The sequence below is a fragment of the Salvelinus sp. IW2-2015 genome, unplaced genomic scaffold, assembly GCF_002910315.2.
Source record: "Salvelinus sp. IW2-2015 unplaced genomic scaffold, ASM291031v2 Un_scaffold1539, whole genome shotgun sequence".
NCBI classification, from domain to species: Eukaryota; Metazoa; Chordata; class Actinopteri; order Salmoniformes; family Salmonidae; genus Salvelinus; species Salvelinus sp. IW2-2015.
Window position 1 is genome coordinate 57,560 of NW_019942973.1, and position 5,407 is coordinate 62,966.

The following is a 5,407-nucleotide window of genomic DNA, read 5'->3' on the forward strand; positions in this document are numbered from 1 at the left end:
AGAGAGAGATCAGAGAGACTGCCCACAGAGGACAACGTAAACCAGAGGAGATGCACCACAGAAGGACAACGTAACCAGAGGAGAAGCACCACAGAGGACAACGTAACAGCAGGAGAAGCACCACAGAGGACAACGTAACCAGAGGAGATGCTTTCTGTCATATTTTTTGTGCGTTCCTATTTGAAGACGAGCCATGCTTTTGTTACTTAAACCAGGAAGTTTATTTAGTTTCAATAACATTTATTTTGTTGTGATTTTGCTTCCGCGTCCTACCCACTGACCACCTCAAACTAACAATCAATTAAACAATCCAATCACTTTGACTGATATGCTGACCACCTCTCTACTGAGCCCCCAACGTTACTGATGAGGTAGAGGTCAGAAAGGGGCAGGTCTCACTTGTAACCTGTCAGTTTGACCCTTGAACGCTGACGTATGTCCTGTAGATTTTGAAAGCCCTTCAGACTGATTAATCAGCTCCTAACATATCGCACAGCTAGTGGCTTGCACATTTCAAACCTGCCACACTGACAGGGTGTACTACTACACAAGAAACTACCGTATAGAAGATTCAACTACACTGAACTACACACAAAAATACAAAACACAACATGCAACAATTTCAAAGATTTTTACTGAGTAACAGTTCATATCAGGAAATTAGTCAATTTAAATACATTTGTTTTTCCCTGATATATGGATTTCACATGGCTGGGAATACAGATATGCATCTGTTGATCACAGATACCTTGGTCTACAGTTGGATATACAGAGGCCGGTTGGACATACTGCCAAATTCTATCAAATAACTTTGGAGGAGACTTATGGTAGAGAAATGAACATTCAATTCTCTGGCAACAGCTCTGGTGGACATTCCTGCGGTCAGCATGCCAATTGCACGCTCCCTCAACAGCACATTTTAGAGTGGCCTTTTGTCCCCTGCACAAGGTGCATCTGTGTAATGATCATGCTGTTTAATAAGCTTCTTGATATGCCACACCTGTCAGGTGGATGGATTATCTTGGCAAATGAGAAATGCTCACTAACAGGGATGTAAACAGATTTGTAAGAAGAAAGAAAATGTGTAAAAAGCTTTTTGTGGGTGTGGAACATTTCTGTGATCTTTTATTTCAGCTCATGAAACATGGGACCAACACTTTACATGTTGTTGTTTTTTTGATTCAGTGTAGACACCTTGTGGGGTTGTACCTTACCGTAGGTCAGTGTAGACACCTTGTGGGGTTGTACCTTACCGTAGGTCAGTGTAGACACCTTGCCAAAGGTGTCTACACTGACCTACGGTAAGGTACAACCCCACAAGGTGTCTACACTGACCTACGGTAAGGTACAACCCCACAAGGTGTCTACACTGACCTACGGTAAGGTACAACCTCACAAGGTGTCTACACTGACCTACGGTAAGGTACAACCCACAAGGTGTCTACACTGACCTACGGTAAGGTACAACCTCACAAGGTGTCTACACTGACCTACGGTAAGGTACAACCCCACAGGTGTCTACACTGACCTACGGTAAGGTACAACCCCACAAGGTGTCTACCACTGACCTACGGTAAGGTACAACCTCCAAAAGGTGTCTACACTGACTACGGTAGGTCCAACCCAAAGTGTTACACTGACCTACGGTAAGGTACAACCCCACAAGGTGTCTACACTGACCTACGGTAAGGTACAACCCCACAAGTGTTCTACACTGACCTACGGTAAGGTACAACCCCACAAGGTGTCTAACCTGACCTACGGTAAGGTACAACCTCACAAGGTGTCTACACTGACCTACGGTAAGGTACAACCTCACAAGGTGTCTACACTGACCTACGGTAAGGTACAACCTCAACGTGTCTACACTGACTAACGGTAAGGTCACAACCTCACAAAGGTGCTCTACACTGACTACGGTAGGTACAACCTCACAAGGTGTCTACACTGACCTACGGTAAGGTACAACCCCACAAGGTGTCTACACTGACCTACGGTAAGGTACAACCTCACAGGTGTCTACACTGACCTAAGGTAAGGTACAACCCCACAAGGTGTCTACACTGACCTACGTAAGGTACAAACCCACAAGGTGTCTACACTGACCTACGGTAAGGAACAACCCCCCAAGGTGTCTACACTGACCTACGGTAAGGTACAACCTCACAAGGTGTCTACACTGACCTACGGTAGGTACAACCCACAAGGTGTCTACACTGACCTACGGTAAGGTACAACCTCACAAGGTGTCTACACTGACCTACGGTAAGGTACAACCCCACAAGGTTCTACACTGACCTACGGTAAGGTACAACCCCACAAGGTGTCTACACTGACTACGGTAAGGTAAAACCTCACAAGGTGTCTACACTGACCTACGGTAAGGTACAACCTCACAAGGTGTCTACACTGACCTACGGTAAGGTACAACCCACAAGGTGTCTACACTGACCTACGGTAAGGTACAACCTCACAGGGTGTCTACACTGACCTACGGTAAGGTTACACCTCACACAAGGTGTCTACACTGACCTACGGTAAGGTACACCCCACAAGGTGTCTACACTGACCTACGGTAAGGTACAACCTCAAGGGTGTCTACACTGACCTACGTAAGGTACAACCTCACAAGGTGTCTACACTGACCTACGGTAAGGTACAACCCCACAAGGTGTCTACACTGACCTAAGGTAAGGTACAACCCCACAAGGTTCTACAGACCAACGGTAACGGTACACCCCCAAGTGTCTACACTGACCTACGGTAAGGTACAACCTCACAAGGTGTCTACATGACCTACGGTAAGGTACAACCTCACAAGGTGTCTACATGACCTACGGTAAGGTACAACCCCACAAGGTGTCTACACTGACCTACGGTAAGGTACAACCCCACAAGGTGTCTACACTGACCTACGGTAAGGTACAACCCCACAAGGTGTCTACACTGACCTACGGTAAGGTACAACCCACAAGGTTCTACACTGACCTACGGTAAGGTACACCTCACAAGGTGTCTACACTGACCTACGGTAAGGTACAACTCACAAGGTGTCTACACTGACCTACGGTAAGGTACAACTCACAAAGGTGTCTACACTGACCTACGTAAGGTACAACCCCACAAGGTGCTACACTGACCTACGGTAAGGTACAACCCCACAAGGTGTTACACTGACCTACGGTAAGGTACAACCCACAAGGTGTCTACACTGACCTACGGTAGGTACAACCCACAAGGTGTCTACACTGACCTACGGTAAGGTACAACCCCACAAGGTGTCTACACTGACCTACGGTAAGGTACAACCCCACAAGGTGTCTACACTGACCTACGGTAAGGTACAACCCCACAAGGTGTCTACACTGACCTACGGTAAGGTACAACCCCACAAGGTGTCTACACTGACCTACGGTAAGGTACAAACCCCACAAGTGTCTACACTGACCTACGGTAAGGTACAACCCCACAAGGTGTCTACACTGAATCAAAAAAACAACAACATGTAGTGTTGGTCCATGTTTCATGAGCTGAAATAAAAGATCACAGAAATGTTCCACACCCACAAAAGCTTTTTACACATTTTTCTTTCTTCTTACAAATCTGTTTACATCCCTGTTAGTGAGCATTTCTCATTTGCCAAGATAATCATCCACCTGACAGGTGTGGCATATCAAGAAGCTTATTAAACAGCATGATCATTACACAGATGCACTTGTGCAGGGGACAAAAGGCCACTCTAAAATGTGCTGTTGAGGGAGCGTGCAATTGGCATGCTGACCGCAGGAATGTCCACCAGAGCTGTTGCCAGAGAATTGAATGTTCATTTCTCTACCATAAGTCTCCTCCAAAGTTATTTGATAGAATTTGCAGTATGTCCAACCGGCCTCTGTATATCCAACTGTAGACAAAGGTATCTGTGATCAACAGATGCATATCTGTATTCCCAGCCATGTGAAATCCATATATCAGGGAAAACAAATGTATTTAAATTGACTAATTTCCTGATATGAACTGTTACTCAGTAAAACTTTTGAAATTGTTGCATGTTGTGTTTTGTATTTTTGTGTGTAGTTCAGTGTAGTTGAATCTTCTATACGGTAGTTTCTTGTGTAGTAGTACACCCTGTCAGTGTGGCGTTTGAAATGTGCAAGCCACTGCTGTGCGATATGTTGGAGCTGATTAATCAGTCTGAAGGGCTTTCAAAATCTACCAGGACATACGTCAGCGTTCAAGGGTCAAACTGACAGGTTACAGTGAGACCTGCCCCTTTCTGACCTCTACCTCATCAGTAACGTTGGGGGCTCAGTAGGAGGTGGTCAGCATATCAGTCAAAGTGTTGGATTGTTTAATTGATTGTTAGTTTGAGGTGGTCGTGGGTAGGACGCGGAAGCAAAATCACAACAAATAAATGTTATTGAAACTAAATAAACTTCCTGGTTTAAGTAACAAAGCATGGCTCGTTTCAAATAGGAACGCACAAAAAAATATGACAGAAAGCATCTCCTCTGGTTACGTTGTCCTCTGTGGTGCTTCTCCTCTGGTTACGTTGTCCTTTGTGGTGCTTCTCCTCTGGTTACGTTGTCCTCTGTGGTGCTTCTCCTCTGGTTACGTTGTCCTTGTGGTGCATCTCCTCTGTACGTTGTCCTCTGTGGTGCAGCTCCCTCTGTTATGTTGCTCTGTGGTGTATTCCTCTGGGTGCATCTCCTCTGGTTACGTTGTCCTCTGTGGTGTATCTCCTCTGGTTACGTTGTCCTCTGTGGTGGCACTCCTCTGGTTACGTTGTTCCTTGTGGTGCATCTCCTCTGGTTACGTTGTCCTCTGTGGTGCATCTCCTCTGGTTACGTTGTCCTCTGGGTGCTTCTCCTCTGGTTACGTTGTCCTCTGTGGTGCTTCTCCTCTGGTTACGTTGTCCTCTGTGGTGCATTCTCCTGGTTACGTTGTCCTCTGTGGTGCTTCTCCTCTGTGGTGCATCTCCTCTGGTTACGTTGTCCTCTGTGGTGCTTCCCTCTGGTTATTGTCCTCTGTGGTGCTTCTCTCTGGTTACGTTGTCCTCTGTGGTGCATCTCCTCTGGTTACGTTGTCCTCTGTGGTGCTTCTCCTCTGGTTACGTGTCTCTGTGGTGCTTCTCCTCTGGTTACGTTGTCCTCTGTGGTGCTTCTCCTCTTGGTTACGTTGTCCTCTGTGGTGCTTCTCCTCTGGTTACGTTGTCCTCTGTGGTGCTTCTCCTCTGTGGTGATGTTGTTTTCTACTCCCTTCTTTTCAGGTGGACCTCTGCGTTCGTTCATTCAGTCGATAAAATACAGTCTCTTCACTCAACATCCCACTCACTCACTCAACCTAAACAACCCACTCACTCACTCAACCTAAAACACCCCACTCACTCACTCAAACACTCACTCATATA

The 5,407-nt window shown here is 46.3% G+C and overlaps 2 long non-coding RNA genes across 2 annotated transcripts; one reads left to right on the forward strand and one right to left on the reverse strand.

The window, feature by feature from the left end:
* Positions 1-2,355: 2,355 nt before the first annotated feature.
* LOC139024462 (uncharacterized) lies at positions 2,356-2,706 on the forward strand. The gene is made up of 3 exons (XR_011475782.1): positions 2,356-2,400; positions 2,439-2,501; positions 2,618-2,706. It is a non-coding gene; the product is annotated as an uncharacterized lncRNA (long non-coding RNA).
* A 1,993-nt stretch (positions 2,707-4,699) lies between these two features.
* Positions 4,700-5,393, reverse strand: LOC139024463 (uncharacterized). The gene is made up of 2 exons (XR_011475783.1): positions 5,175-5,393; positions 4,700-5,003 (listed from the first exon to the last, which is right to left on the reverse strand). It is a non-coding gene; the product is annotated as an uncharacterized lncRNA (long non-coding RNA).
* Between the last annotated feature and the right edge of the window lie 14 nt (positions 5,394-5,407).